Source organism: Fukomys damarensis, unplaced genomic scaffold (assembly GCF_012274545.1).
Source record: "Fukomys damarensis isolate Sample0158 unplaced genomic scaffold, DMR_v1.0_HiC HiC_scaffold_14, whole genome shotgun sequence".
NCBI lineage: Eukaryota > Metazoa > Chordata > Mammalia > Rodentia > Bathyergidae > Fukomys > Fukomys damarensis.
In genome coordinates, this window is record NW_022900926.1 from 68,376,574 (window position 1) to 68,392,789 (window position 16,216).

At 45.1% G+C, this 16,216-nt stretch overlaps 1 protein-coding gene across 1 annotated transcript in view; it reads right to left on the reverse strand.

Moving 5' to 3' along the window:
• The window catches only part of Lrrc1 (leucine rich repeat containing 1), a 105,442-nt gene that overhangs the window by 54,832 nt on the left and 34,394 nt on the right, over nt 1–16,216 (reverse strand). The window lies entirely within an intron of this gene.

The window sequence follows — 16,216 nt, forward strand, 5'->3', positions numbered from 1 at the left end:
TATATAAAATAAAACTGTTATACCAGTTCACAGTTCTCAGAGCGCATGTAATCCCCTGAGAATCCACAAACTGTCAGTTTCACACCCACGCCTTTGCACACTGAACCATTTACTAGCACGGGGCAAGGACTCAGGGGCAGCTGCTCCCGTCTGTTTCCCTTCCGTGGACTTCTGGCTCATCCCTGCTTCCTGCTGCTCCTGCTCCACATCAAAGAGGCATGTGCAAGAGAGAGATTCAGAACAGATGCCCAGCTCACCCCACTGGCAAGTCCTGTCTGCTGTGCTCATTCCGTCAGGTGCCTCGTTCACACCCCCACACCCTGACACACACTGACCAACACACCAGTCACCCCGGGGGGAAACAGAAAGCTGTTCCCTGTTTCCAACTGCAGGATGCAACAGTGTAGGAAAGAGGAGCCCACGCTGGGGCGATGGATCTAATCACGCTTCCTTCCTGCCACTGCGGCTCGCAGGGACACAGGACCCAGGCTCATGCACGTTTTGCTTGGGTGTGCACGTGACTGGCACAACATAAATCACGTTTACACCTTTGTGTGCTACAGAAATAAAAGATAAATTATATTAAAAACATGTTACATTGCTCTATTAACTCTCCAAGCCTGAGAACCCATGTAGAGAGTGTAACTTTAATCGGCCTGGTAAGTAGGAGGAACGAGAAGGGGTTCGAGCTTGAGGAAAGTACCAAGGTCAGGGAATAGTTCATTTTAGTGTCTGGGTTTGATCTGCTTCAGATCTGAAAAAAGCTCAGCCATCAACAGAACAATGGACAGAAGTCTTTCTTCAGAAGTCAACTGGAGGAAAGCCATCCAGGGTGAGAGAGGACTCAAGCTGGACACCTTCAGTACGCATCTACAAGGAAGAGATGATCAGGAGCCTAGAGCAGAGACCCTGGGCAGAATCAGAAACCCATAAATGGAGTGCAGGCTCCTGGGATGACAGGCACCAACTCACAAAATAAGAAAGTGACAAAATCCCATCATCTGAAGATGGAAACGAGGTGACACAATGTGAAACACTTCTGAGCAAAAACGAACACTGCATCTATTTGGCAAGCTGTGTGGAAGGAAGAAGGGAGGGAAAGAGGGAGGCCACACTAGCACCAAACATAGGATCCTATTATATATAAAAACCATGAATCAAGACCTGGTCAAAGACAGAACTCAAAAGCTACAAGAAACAAAACAGTGAGCAGTTAATAGAACAAGCATGTGAAAAAAAGACACTGACAGGCTATAGTAAAATACTGGGTGTTGTGGCTCTGGGTACATTCAGTACATGATTGCTTCATTTAGAATTATTTACTACTAGGATAAAACCAGGCCCTTGTGTGCCAAACAGGCTGGCTGATTAAGACAGATTGAATGTTCTGTTGTGGGCTGCCCAGCTCAGTCCTGCTTAAAAATATCTGGGATTGTCAAACAAGACTAAATATGAATACACGATCCAGGCCTGCTTTTGCTGCCACAGCTGTTGTTCTGGGTGTACTGGGGAAAAAAAGCTAAAAGGAGAATTTATCACATTCTCCCAAGTGTCACGGACTTGCCTGGAAGGCAGCCAGCCATTTAGCGACGTAATTCCACGCAGCTTTCCCGGCACACATGGAGGCTTATCTGCCCAGCTCTGCATGGTGCTGGGTGGGGGGGGCAAGACCAAGTACTGTGGGAAAGTGCGCTTAGTGCAAGACTTGGGACTTGTGCTGGCAAAAAAAAAAAAAAAAAAAAAAAAAAAAAAAGTCCCAGCTGAGAAGGTTTTCACCTAATTCCAGCCACAATTATCAAAATAACCTAACTTTTGTATCTTAAATTTTCCTTCCCCACCGAGTAGGCTTAAACACAAATGTGTCTTACAGTACCAGATGCTGATTAAAAAACAAGAAGTAAAAAAGAACCCCAAAATATATTAGGTTTCGTGTGGAATAATGTCAAGAAAAAAATGTGGGTAATTTGAGTTTTTTCTACATTCCCTTCTTTTCAAAACAAGATAGACAGATAGATTATATATTCTATTCTACTTTTAATAGCTACTTATACTTCAAGAAGACAGTAACCAAATATAAAAAACAAAAGATGCATTTCATCAGACACCTGCCTTTCACCTGAACTTACAGCCTGTTGTATTTATCCTCATTTAATATGGATAAAATTACAATTACCAAGATTTATCTATCAACATTCTTTACAGAAGTGAAGCTTCTAATGGATGAAAGTCCAACTTCCCTCAAATCTTCTCCACCCTCCCTAAGCCACAAGAATCCCCTCTACCTCTGCCTGCAGATTCACCCTTGTGGCCAGGCCCACTTTGTAGAGTGAATTCTGTAGGGCCAATGTCTGCTCTCTCTGGTGTTACATTTTACAGTATCCTTCATCTTTTCACTTGGGATCTGTGATTCTCACCCGCCAGGATACACTGCCCACTAAACCCTGCATTTACCTCTCACATCCCACACTACGCCCAGTGTTTGTTAATGGAATGAGTTGTTCCTATTCTAATATATTCTTCTGGGTAACACACAACAAAGATGAGAAAGTCCAGGGCCAGGAGTGAAATTCAAAGAGAAGGCATTTGGCCCACAATAACCAGCCGAACACTGATTCTCAACAGTCGCACCAGTCTCTCCCAAAGCACAGTCCCACCCAGGACTACTACTACCACCAAGTGTCTTAGAGGCCGGGGATCTGCGTGCATGAGTGCACAGAAGAACCACAGATGGACAGAACAAAGTCCTGCCGACTGATTCAGCAGATCTGGGGTCTGTGCAGGAACACTCATTTCAGTGTTCCAGGAGATTCAGATAAACCTCTGAGACATACTGGGGTGGCTAACCTTACTGGTTGGTGGTCCTGGCACATCAGAATCTCCTTGGGCCACCATTACCTCAAGAGTTCCAAAAGGCAGACTGGGGGATTGTGGCCATTGTTAAAAACAAAACAAAACCTACTTCAGGTGAATCTTCCATGCAGCCAGGTTTAGAACCACTGCTCACAAGGCTCTAGCCATCTTAGCATGGTATCCAACAGATACTCCACCTTCGGTTTTCCTCCATTATACAGCTCTGCTTCTATTACAATGAAGGAGATCCAACCTTTAAAGGATATGCTGAAGTCTTGGTTAGGCTGCCTCGTAGGAGGGATAGAACAGCAATTTAGCAAGGAAAAGCTGGTTTTGTTGTTTAATTAAGGGTAGGAAAAGGAGGCGGAAAGAGGATAGAAAAGGAAAATATTTGGATTTAATTTAACTGTATTGTCATTTTTTAATTAAATTGACATTTCAAAAATTTCACTACCTGTAATATAGGTACACTTTTCCAAAAGCAATCATTAAAAAGAGGTTCAACCATAAAAAATAGTGCAAAAGGCATTCTAGAGAGAACTCAAAATTTACATTTCAGAGGAATAATGCTGATAGAGAGGTAACATACTTATAATGCATTCACACTTCTTAACCAGAAACATCAGAACCACTACCCTGAACCCGACATTATTCCCTTCAACGCCCCCATCACGTACAGTGTGCATACGCATTCTGTTGGCCCTGCCTCTGAATGAGTGCACTGGAGTCCTTCTGAGGATTACAATGAGTATTTCTCATAACTTAGTGTCATGAGTAAATTCTGCAGAACAACTGCTTTCTCTGGGAATTACAGAAAATTCAAGATCCTGAGTCAGAATAAAATATGCGTTATGTTTCAGCTGAATCTCACCTCGAAGATAATACACTGTGATATGTGGAACAATCTGCATGACCTAAGAAATCCTCACAGGCACCTCTGACTAAATTTAGGGTGGAAGGGGAGGGATGAGAGGAAAAGTCTGCTTCTGTTAAAAGGCAGTAATACAATGCTTGGAGCTGGCACTGGACAAAAATCATTGTCTGTACAAGCCTAATATCCCTTACCTGCGACGCTCAGGATCAGAAGCATTTCAGACACTGGAGCTTTTGGGATTTTAGAAAATCGCTCAGCTCATCATCCCTAAACCAAAACTCCAAAATGCCCCAGATCTGTAACTTTCTGAATGTAATGTTGACACCGAATGCTTCCGATTTCAGAAGTTCAAATAAGGAATGATCTAGAAATCGTTTAAAATGCAGTACTAAAGATTAGGTTGAAGATGAGAGAGGTCAGACTATAAAGATAACTTTGGGCCTAAATGCTATTTAAAATCTGGACCCAGTAAGGAACTGTTTAGGTTCTGTTCAGGATGAATCACTCCCAGCTCAAATTTAAAGTTTCATGACATTTTTTGGATTTTGAAATGCATACTCTTGGGATCTTGCTCTGGAAATTCTGATTGCGTAGTCCTTGGGTGAGCTGGAAATATGCAATTTTTAACAAGAATTCTATGTAGGTGGTCCCATGGCCCATCTGAAGAAACAACTGCTCCAAGCAAAGGAAAATGACCACAATTCAAAGTTTAACTTTGAAGCAGAAAGACCACACTCCCATCACTGCTCAGAGCCCTTTCTCTATGGGCTGATGATCTCAATGGTCTTTGGATTTGCTGACCTTTGAGATGTTCTCCCCATCTCCCCTTTCAAACCTATAAATACGGTTTTGCCAACATGGCTGGAACGTCCCCAGGGCGGACTGTACCTTGTCCTCTCTTGGCCAGCATTCTTCTTTCTGCTACTCTGTGACAGCACCTCAGTGGTTGCCATGCAGAAAGCACACAGGAAAAGTCTCTGAACTCCATGTAGAAGTTCTAATGTGCTTCACTGTAAGAACTTAAAAGGCACTGTAAATACCATACCTTACAATTTAATTAAAGTGTTGAGCCTGTCATCTTTGATCTGTTCTCTGTCATCTACTGGTTTCCGAACAGACTAACTGTATTTACATAATTTGAAAAATCTGTACTTTAGGTTAGATAAAGGGGCTGCAGACCCTCCACCCCATCACTAAACACTGTCCGTGAGATAAGTGTTCTTACAAATTCAAAAACCAAACAAAAGTGATGCTATCTGTATCCAATTTTCACCTAAATTTATGATGGAAGGGATGGAAATGATGGTCCCAAAGGCAAAGCCTAAGAACTCCTCTCCTTCACTCATTTGTCTAATTAATCCAAAATTTATATCAGGTCATATAGCAGTAAGCAAGGAGGTAAAGGTGACTAACAAACACACTCTTCACCCCTGTGGGCCCAGTCACAGTCACAGAGAGAGCTACCATGAAAGCAAGCCCTACAGAGGCGGGGGGTTTAGCTCAGTGGTTCTGCCGCCTGCCTCGCAAGTCCAAGGTCCCAAGTTTGATCCCCGGTAACAAAAAAAAGAGCCCTACACAGTGGGACACTCCCCACCCCGCCACCAGTGCTGGCAACCTCAGCCAGGGCAGGCAGAGTCTGGCAATGGGAAGGGGGATTGTTAACTTCTTTACTTGCTTCCACTGGCCTTTCATAAGGATCATAAACTGCTCTTTTAATCCTAAAATTTATCCCAAGGTGAAACAAGTATGGAGGCACCATGTATTAAATGTAGTATTTAAAGCATCTTAGAAGGAGGGTGCATTATCTGTGGCTCTCAACACACACTGTGGGCAAACAGGCCTAAGATGACCAGAGCACATCTCATCCCAAACACAGACAATGACCGGATCCTAGAAGAAGACTATGACTGGTCTTCACCACTCTGCCTGCAAGTTGGCCTCACCGTACCTGGATGGCTCAGTCCCACACAGACAGGGACCGACCTGCCTACGTAGCAACACATCACTATGAAACCCCTCTATAGATTATACCATTGTCAGCTGTCCAAGATACACAAGACCATCATAATCACTTGCATCCTTTAGAACTGGCAGATCAAACAGGAAACAGTGAGTGCTGCCGTCTCCTCCAGGAAATGGTGATTGCTGGTGTTTTTCAGGCCTTCCTTTGAGCTCTCAAAGTGTCAATGGAAAACATATGCAATGAGTAGCAATGTTGTCTTAGTTACTTTTCTCTCCTTGCTGAGACAAAAATACCCTACACCCAAAGTTAAAAGGAGGAAAAGTTCATTTGGCTGACAATTCATAGAGTTTCAGTCCATAGTCTGCTGGCTCTAAGGCAGGATGGCTTGGCAGAGGAGAAACAGTTTACTCAGGTGAGAGGGTATCAAAGCAACAAGAGACCTTAACAGTGTCTCCCTGCCCCTTTTATCTTATCCAGAACACTCAGGGTGGGAGGCATTCACACCCTTGATCCTAGTGCCCAAAGGCCTAGCACTGCCCATGAATCAATCACACACTCTAGATTCAGCCACCTCGGAAATAGCCCCACCTCACTTGCCGGAGGCTTTGGGAGGACAGCTAAACATAAACTATAACAGACATGCAGGATAAGCCACACTCCACCCTGCTTTTGCAGGTGACCTGCTGAATGCCAAAACTAATGGGAAGCTTTCAGCGCTGTTTATGGACAATCTCACTCTATGTTACACTGACCATACCCGTGTCCCTGGTGTGGGTTCCAGGATTAAACTATCCTTGTTTCTCTCTGCCTATTCCTTCCCAGTTTCCTTCTCACCTTTTTCCAACCAGTCCTTTAATGATGGGGTTTCCTGAGGTCCTGCCTTTCTAGGCTAAGCCTGACATCTTCGTGCATGACAGCAACAGAACTGGTACTCTTCAGCTCCAGCCTGTGAGCCCCATCACCTCCAGAAGGTCTAAGTTGGTAAGCACTGCTCTGTCCTTCCTTTCCCTGACTGTCTCTATAGCACCAGCCAATACTGTTGGCCACTCTCCCTGCTGTTCTTTCTCAGAAGCTTATAACAGCCCCTTCTGCTTCGAATTCCCTTAAACAGGGACACACTGCGGGCTCATCTGCCCTCCAATTCCACCTGCTCTCCCTGAGTGAGACTGCATTCACATCGTAGCTTCAGTCTATAGACAGACTTTCCAACTGTATTTCCTGCCAAAGTTATCTCCCAACCTCCGACTCTTTTGTTCAGCTACCTACTGAACTTCTCCATTTAGAGTCCCAGTGGCACCTTACTCTCCACAAGCCTACAGATTAACTCATCTCCTCCCTCACCATTTCTTTAGGGTCTCCCGCCTCTCTCCCATGGGAGGAAATGGGAGTTCATCCCAGGCCCCGGCCTCTAATTTGTCCTCTCTGTGCATATCCAGCAAGCATCCAGCTAGCGCCCTCATGCCTGGCCAATGTCTTCTAACACAGATGCCTGCCCTCCTGCATCCAGGCCGTCTTTAATCAGCTTCAAACTCCATGCCAGTGCCAAGAAACATGTGAGCTGCTCCCTGCCAGGAACTTTCATCGCTCCCACAGCCTTCAGGAAAACACTCTTTAGCAGAGCACACAGGTCTTTTGTGATCTTGCAGCAGCTATTGAGCTTTCTTTGCCATCCACTCCAGTTATGGTTTGCAGTTCCCCCAATTCACTGCCTTATTTCAGCCGTTCAGATACACACTCGCGTTCTCCTCTGCCCAGGAAGGTCATCCTGCATGTCTGTGTCTGCCTGCTATGCTGTCCCTCAGGGTTTGAGTGGACTGTCGTCTTCTCAGAAAGTCTCTGGATATTCCTTCCCTCCCTACATAACAAAGACCCACTCCCCGGCTCTGTGAGGTACACCTCTGAAACAGGATTAGCCTCACCGCCGCCTGCCCTGACCTCAGGGATGCATGGCTTTGATCTGAACCTCTTGAGTGACCTCACTGAAATGACTTCTCTCTGGGTCCTAGCACAGAACCCAAACACCTGGTGCTGTCTAAACATTCTAGAAAGAAAGCAAGCCTATTCTAAAAATCTGCCCCTGCTCCATGTCCTTATCTCCATCCAGCCAAGATCCACCCAGTACTCTGTCATGCTAAATGAGAGGAAATACGCCACCTTTACCTAGAGCATTTCTGTGAGTGTCATCTCCTCCCTTCTGGATCTTGAGCAAGAGCAGAACGCCATGGCACAGCAAAGAAGAGCTCTGGAGATAAGAAGAGGCTGGACTGGCCATGGGAGGGGCTCCAGGAGATGTGGCATCTGCCAGGTAACACCAAAGAGCCCCTTACCACAGGCCAGCCTGTCCATCTACAGGCTAAAGGCCCAGCTGTAGCGCCAGAGGAAGATTAGAAGTAATCTCCTCTCTCTAATGACCTACACAAACTGGCAAACAGTATGGGGAATGGAGAGGGGAGCAGTTCTGAAAGCAAAGGTGCACCCTGCGATGGTGATACAGCACATCACTGTGGCATTTGACCCAACTGCGGGCCAGCTTCCAAGTGGTGCCAGTCCTTGTCTCGTGCCCCCTCAGTCCCCAGCCAGGCAAAGAGAGCATGATGCAGGGAGCTCACTCTGGGTTAGGTAAGGAAGCCAGAAATCCCAAGGACTCGCTTCCACTACCCCACTCGGGCCTGGAGGAAGCTCAGTGCCCCGGGCCCCTGGTGTTACTCGGGTTCCTCCCCAGCTCCGAGCTCCTCTAGGCTGGAGCAGTGCTGAGTTACTGGCACTGAATCCTGCCAGCTCTGTCTGACTCGCTTGGCCCATTTGTTCATTGTAACCTAGCACTCAGCAGCCTTGCTGAATGGGAGGCCTGTTCTTCACCATTCTGTATCACCACCAAACAAAGCTTGAACAAGGTTAAACATTTTAACACACCAACTACTGATGTGTATGGCACTTGCGCTAAGCACTTGCACAAACAAAATATATGGTAGGTAAACAGAGCTGAGTGCTTCACAGTGCCTTAAAAAGCTGCAAGTTCATGCTTGGTCTGTTTCTGCCCACATTCTTTCCTATGTCCCTTGGTACTTACATGGCCCCACAGGGCGAATGTGCCTCCCTGACTTATTTAAATACAAGAATCCTAAGGAAGGTAGAGACTTCTAAACTCCTACTTCATCTTCGGCTTCACTGTGTCTACTTGGCTTTCAACTTAGCACATCCCACACCAATCCTACTTTTGAGACCTGTAACTTCCTGTTGCTAAGTTACAAACTTGTTCATATTTTCTCTAGAAAAGTGAAAAGGCAAGAATTATTGATTAATCTGCCCTTTTAAAATTGTAAGTATTTAACAATAAGTACAAACAATGGCACAGGAAATGTTTATAACCTATGTTAAGTGTACAAAAAAAAGACAGAAATAGCGATTTGCTGAATGATTTGAATTTGTAATGAAAGGTTATGAAAGGGAAAAAGATAAAATACATAAAAACATTAATGGTCATTATTTCCAGGTACAGAGAGAATTTTCTTATAGTAGTCAGAATTATAACTTTTAGAATAATCCCAAAATAAAATACCAGTTCTATACCCAAGTCCTACAAGCGCAGACAAAGCTGCTAACCTCAGACTCACTTTTCTCATCTCTAACAGGAGGAGGCAAGGTTATTTCTGGGAGATGAGGTTTAGATTGAATGAGGTAAGAGCTGTGAAATACTCAGCCCCGTCTAGTGCGTGACATGAACCTAATAAATACAGCAGTAAGAAAGATGCACACAGTTCTCTTTGCTCTGCAACTTTTTAAATGTTTTACTACTTCTAGTTCTCAATACCTTCAGTAAAAATCATACAATGGACAATGAACACCTGTGTAGTTCATTTTCTAACCTTCTCAGGATTCCAGGGCAAACTTCCCTCATCCAAGGCAGGTAACAAAGGAGACCTGCTGAGCTAATGGCTCGGTGTCTCAGGCTGACTTCAGAGACGGAAACTCATGAGTGCTCCAACAGAGCTTCCTACAGGATTCGCCAGGCCAAGGTCAGGCTTGGTAGTGAACCGAGGCCCTGCTCATGGGCTCTGCACCTCATCCCCCCTCTGAATGGAGGGCAGGATGACACCCACGCTGCATCACGCACTCCAGTATGGAGACCACACCTGTGGGAGAAACTGCCCTCAGCCCATGTCCTGCAGGGTCCCCCTCACAGTCAACAGTCCTACTTCACATATCCCTGACCCAAAACAAGAAAACGGGATGCAACTAATACTGAATGCTACTTACATGATAAACATTTTACATCAAAAGCCTCTTCTAAGAATCAAAATATCTGAAAAAGGCAGGTGCCATTATAATCTTCATTTTACAAATAAAGAAACTGAGATTCAGAGATGTTAAATAACTTTTCCAAGGTAACAATCCTTGCTCCAAACTCTTAATTCTCTCCTATTTCCTAGAGCTTCAAAGATTCTTCAAACATTAAAATTTAATATTTAAAATATACTCGTAGGTAGTCTTTAAAAATCAAAATTAGAGGGCTGGGGATTTAGCTCAGTGGTTCTGTTGCCTGCCTCATAAGCACAAGGACCCAACTTCAACCCCAAGCACCCCCCAAAAAACTGAAATCAGAAATCAGACATGCTGGCATGGTCACGCTGTTAACTAACCTGCGGCCATCGATCAGTCACCTCAGCACCCAGTTTCTCACACTTCTGTGCAGATGTGGAAGGACAGCATGGTGTTCCCCTCAAGCCCACGCCTGAGCTTGCTGTAATGAGGCGGTACCAGTCCGACAGGATGGTGCAGTGTCAGTGTGTGCACATGCGTGTGCACTTGAGTGTGCTTACGAGATGTGCTGCCAATTTGACAGGGCAACTTGAATGCACCATGCAGGTCAAATTAGACATCACCTCTGAGTGTGTACTTGAGTGTTTCCAGATGCATAAACTTTGGAACTAGTGGGCTCACTGAAATCAGTCACACTCCTCAGGGTGGCAGGCATCACCCAATCGACTGCATTGGTACAGGGACTAAGAGAGCAGAAGGCGGTAGATGGGGAAACGCCTCCTTCTGTCACTCATCTGTGTGGGCTGCACACCAGGCTTCTGCTCGGCACCAGTGGCTGGGGCCAGACTCGCAGACAGGACAGGGGACCCCACACTCAAAATGAAGTTGGCACTCTTTCCCAACTACTTCAGGGCTGGAAACTGTCACCCTGCAGAAATACAATAGGAACAGAAACAGTCTTCACACATGAGGGTTTGGTTTTGCTCAGGAGAATCCAATACAATTATGTTTGCTTCTGGAACTGAGGCTGTGGAGTGCAAATCCACCATTCCTTTGGGAAAATCAGGACCTAGTACACAATACAGTACTTAGAGACCAGATGAATGAATGGGGTGCAAAAGAAGGAACATAAGGAGCTACTTAAAGCAGACAAAACATTCCGAGAACTTAGAATTAAATGAAGAACTTGATGATCTAAAAAATATATTCAGATATGTTGTTTTCAAACTCAGATCTATTACAGACCTGCTAATTTAAAAAAAAGAAAAAGCAAGAGAAAGATGTTTTATAAACTACAATTAACTCCTCACAACTTTCCTAATAAAGGAATATTAACCATATAAATACAATAAAAATAATGATATTTTAGTCTTCCCTGCACATATTCACAACATGTGGACCTAGGGCAACCTAGAGAGACCCTTCCAGGAGAAGAAAAGGGAAATAGGGAACAGTAAGGAAAAATACAAGCAAAAGCTGTAAAACGTGCTCATCAACAAGGATCTATCTATGATGTTTATCCAAACTTCTGCAGTGTTTGAAATTATCTCTATATTTCTTCATTGTAAAAATGCTTCCTGAAAAATACAGTTTGTAGCATAGAAAGGTGCCTAGAAAACATCAAAGAAGCCCAATTCCTTTTCATCACTCCTTTAAAAATAATTACTATTATCTGAAATTACAGTAGTGCTTTGCTACTTATGGGTGAGTAGAAGGCAGGTTTTTTTTTCTTTATTAACCCCTCTACTGACTAAAGTGAAGGTGAAGGTGACAGTGGAGAGCAGGCTCGTGATCAGAAAGCAGAAGGCCGTGAGAGTCCAGGAGAGAGCTCCGGGCGAGTCCCATATGTGAGGTGTAAGGCAGAGTGGGCACAGGGGCGGGCTCCCCTCCACTGGCTGTCTCCTGGGTACTCTCCCCTGCCATGTGTTCATCCAGGCAGTGTGCGAAACAGTGCTAACCCCAGGCCCCAGTCAGGCAGCGAGGGAGGGGAGCACAGTGGCTTCGCTGTGGCAAGTCCCAAGTCTGCACGGTACCCCTGGCTTCTGCCACAGTACTGTGGGAATGTCGTTACTGTGAGGGGGAAAAGGCAAACTGTCCATGACCAAGTAGGAGGAGGTCAAGGCACACCAGATTTCCTCCTTGCCAGGAAGGGCTTTCTTCAAGGCATCCTCAGAAGTAAACAAGGGGTCCTTTCAGGAGGCTTCAAAGCGGGTTTCAGATTTCATTAACCAAGCAGAGAACTGCAGAAGCACAGACACTGAGGAACACCCTCTGTGTCCTCCATCCAGCCTCCCCAAGCACTGGACCAGAGCCTGACCTCTGGAAAAAAGCTGGAGGTGACCCAGCTGGTGGGCGGTCTTCTCACCCTGCAGTGCTGTCCTGTGCTAGTGACAATTTGTACTAACACTTTACTTTTACATCCTTCTTAACTCAAGTTTGCACAATAATTATCCAGGGTACAGTGTCTGAACAGGGTTTTTCTGTATGCTGAACTGTTTTCCTCTTATGAAAAATAAGTCCTATCTTCTCCGGAATGATGTGCAAATACTAAGCTGCCATCCCGAACCCACTTGAACCAGTTCTGCCATATTATATGGACCCTATGTTCCTTGTTACTTGCCTCTTGCTTGAAAATGACTTTTACAAATCTGAGTAAGATCTGTTTGTAAAGGAAGCAAACTGTTTAAATTACTAACATCAATACGAAGCTATTATGACCACCAGAAATAGAAGATGAATGCAACATAAACACAATGTAGTATTACAAACTTTTATAGAAGGCAACAAAATATGAATAAAATTTGGAGAAAAACGATAATTTTCTCAGCACGATGCAATATTAAAAATTGTGGCTTTGCAGTACTACTAAAAATCATCTCTAGCAGCATGCTGCACTCTGGGGAAAACTATACTAAATGGATAATGATACCATACTGTGATATAAGTCAAATTACAGCAGACACTATAAAATTCAAATTACTAACCCTTGGGGCAGGATTCATTATGTCTGCGCTAGCTTCCTGGATAGCAAGATCCTACTACAGGGTAATTCTTCTACACAAGCAGGGGCAGACAAGAACCCATGAGCAGAGGAAAGGGACCGGAAGTGAAGTATATGCATCCCACCACAGAAAATGGTGACACACCTTCATCTACGCCTGCACAACTTCACAGACACAATTTTAACAACATATTCAGATACCAGTATCATACACTGCACCAATATTGTTTAACCTATGTGCAGAGAAAACCACCTTGTTTCTTTTTCCCCTGCATTTTTTGGCCATCTGCCTAAAATAAACGTATTTCCCACCAAGTTAGAGCATGACGCGAGCACACACTTGTGCTGGTCTCGTACCAGGAGCAGGGCCTTGCTGCATTCCTTCACAAAGCACAGCCTGACAGGACCAAAGCCAGGCTCGGCCCAGGCTCCTCTGCGGCGCCCAGCTAGTCATTCTTGGGTAGCTCAGGAAAAACTGTCACAGCCTAGGCAACCAGCGAGAGCTGCCCTCCTTCTACACCCTTCTTCTCCTGAACTCCCTCTTGTCTTTTGGAACACAGCATACGTTCCCTTGACTTAGTGCCAAATATATCAGAACATAAAGCCACAAAAGTCAGTGTTTGGAGATCTTGGCAGTTCTGTTTGGCCCAGGACATGAGCCTGTGAAAACTTCTCTCCCTTCATTTAGGTATTTTTGGGAGAGAAACACAAAACAGGTCTTTTCTCCCTCACTTGAGCAAGGAAACATCAGAAAGGTCTCATTTTGTTCCTGGAATCCAAACAAACTTGGCCTTGAGTCCATCCTGGCATCCTACCCTTGAGCCAGGAAAACCCTGAAGACTTCCTGCCTCCCCCGTGGAAGGGCATGGTGTGACAGCACAGTAGAACTCAGGCCTGTCACCCATGGAGCTGCAGGAGAAAAGTGATTCTGCTACCACGTGTAGTTGTTGCACAGTAGAGCTGGAGCTGCCTTCAAACATCTTAGTAAAAGACTCAAGCCCCCTTCCAGACCCCTGCACACTGGAGTCTGTGTTCTGACAAAGTCCTCGGGCAATCCACTGTGCACTCACGCTGGACAAGCACTAATCCAGTGAACTGAGTGGTGTGATACCAACACCTTGCTCCTCCACCATCAAAACATTGCTTTTTAGACAACTGGGAGCTGAGGATGCCAGTGAGGGTCCTATCAAGACAGCCGCCAGCCCTGATTAAACCTGGGGCTGGTCAGGAGCCCAAAGAATCAGCTTCTGACCAGAGAGCAGGCAGCCTCAGATGGGGCAAGAGGAGAGCAGAGGCTGGCCAGGCTTGCAGGCACCAAGCCCAGAACCCCCTCCCCACCGCCCCACACACGCCTGTGTGTCTACAAAGCAGGTATCAAACTGCCTGGAAAGCTGCAGGCACTGTGACTTACTTCTCCACTCAATTCTCAAAGTTCACACTGATGTGGTTTTATCTTCCAAAGGAAAATGGGAAAGGAAGCACAGTGAGATCTGCCAGCCCTGGAAATAGACCAAGATCCACATTCCTGCTCATTACAGCAAACGGTGAACTTGTCCTGCTGTTATCTTTGCAGCTTTTTAGAACTTCAAGGAAAGCCTGCACCCATCCATCCTCCATCCTGCCTTCCCTGCACCCCCACCACAGGCATCACTCCATGCCACCAAGCCAGATCAAGGCAGCCCAGTGGGAAAGGGATGGATTATACCCCTCAGCATTTCTAATGAAGCCAATGTGAAGGTGAATGAACTGTAAGAGCCTTCATGGAACTTCAACACTTGCAGAAGGTTAGGTGGGAAATGAGGAAGTTAAGAAAATATACTGGATACGTAGGTGTCCCAAGAAGAAACACTCTGTGTCCAGGTGTTGACTTCAGTGAAACTGCTTTGTTTTGTTTTTTTTTTTACATTCTGGAAGGTAAAAATGGATATGTGGGAAGAGGCATGCAGCCCTCCTTTCTAGCCATGCTTGTGTGCAAAGGAAGAAATGACTGAACGCTGGGGAAACTGAGACTGGTAGCAGCCATCCCATGGAGCATCCGTTACGGTTAGTAACAGCTCTCCCCTCTTTCTCAAGTATTCCTGGTCACCTGCTTAGTTTTCTTTTCTAAAGCCAATTTCAAAAATGCCCATGAACTTGACTGCTGCCAGTAGAGCCACACTTAACAGTGTGCACACCTCTCCCAGGATAGCCAACCTCTAGGGTGGCCAGTGACCTGGAGCCTCTGTTTTTTAGGTGGCACAAAAAGATTACCTCATCAACTCCTCCCCACAGAGAGGTGTGTCACTGCAAACATGGGCTACAGAGCACACAGAGGGCCACTGCACACCAGTTCCAAGAAAGCAGGGTGGTGGCCGGGAGGACAAAGCACCTCCCCACTGTACAACAGAGGCTACAAACCCAAAGACAGAGCCAAACCTACTTTACCTACGCTGATCAAGTGCTGGTTGCAAATGGGCCACTCTAAAGCAAGCCCCTCCCACAAACATACAGAACTGTTTTTTCACTTTTCCCAGTGCCTTCAAGGTAACAAATCATTTTCAAAAAGTAAAAGTATTATGTCAATAACACACATTCTGTCTTTTGGCTATAACATCTGCTTTTGACATATGATCTACATCTACTTTCATGAAAATTATTTCTTATCTTGAAGGTACTATACAGGGAAAAATGAAAAAACTAACCATTTAAGACCTGGTTGGGGAGGGAACCATTTTCTCACATGTTTTCAATCAAGTACTGATTACCACTGCTACGTTATGATGAAAATCCAGGGAAGAATGCTGTATCTGGGCCCTGGGGTTCCTGTAAAAGAAATGGACTAAAACATACAGACCTGAAGTTCATCAGAAAAAATAAAGTTTTAAACTTACAGATTTTTGAAGGAAAGTAAAAGCAAACACAAAATAAAACCATTATGTAGTCCAAGAGAAATAAAAGGAGTGCCCTTTTACAATAATCCAGATTATGCTGGCCCTATCCTGAGGAAATTATGCCCAGGTGCACACAGAAATTGAATTCCATCACTGGCGAGGACCCCTGGGAACAGCCACCTGCCCTTGATCACCCATAGATACTGCAAGAGGAGGGGCACCAGGAAGGCAAGAGTATAACACACGACTTCAACCAAGGTGCCCACTTAAAAGGGAGAGGTGTTTAGATATAAATACCCTGTTAAAACCATATAAAATCTAGAACTCAAAATAAACTCTCTCTCTCTCTCTCTCTCTCTCTCTCTCTCTCTCTCTCTCACACACACACACACACACAC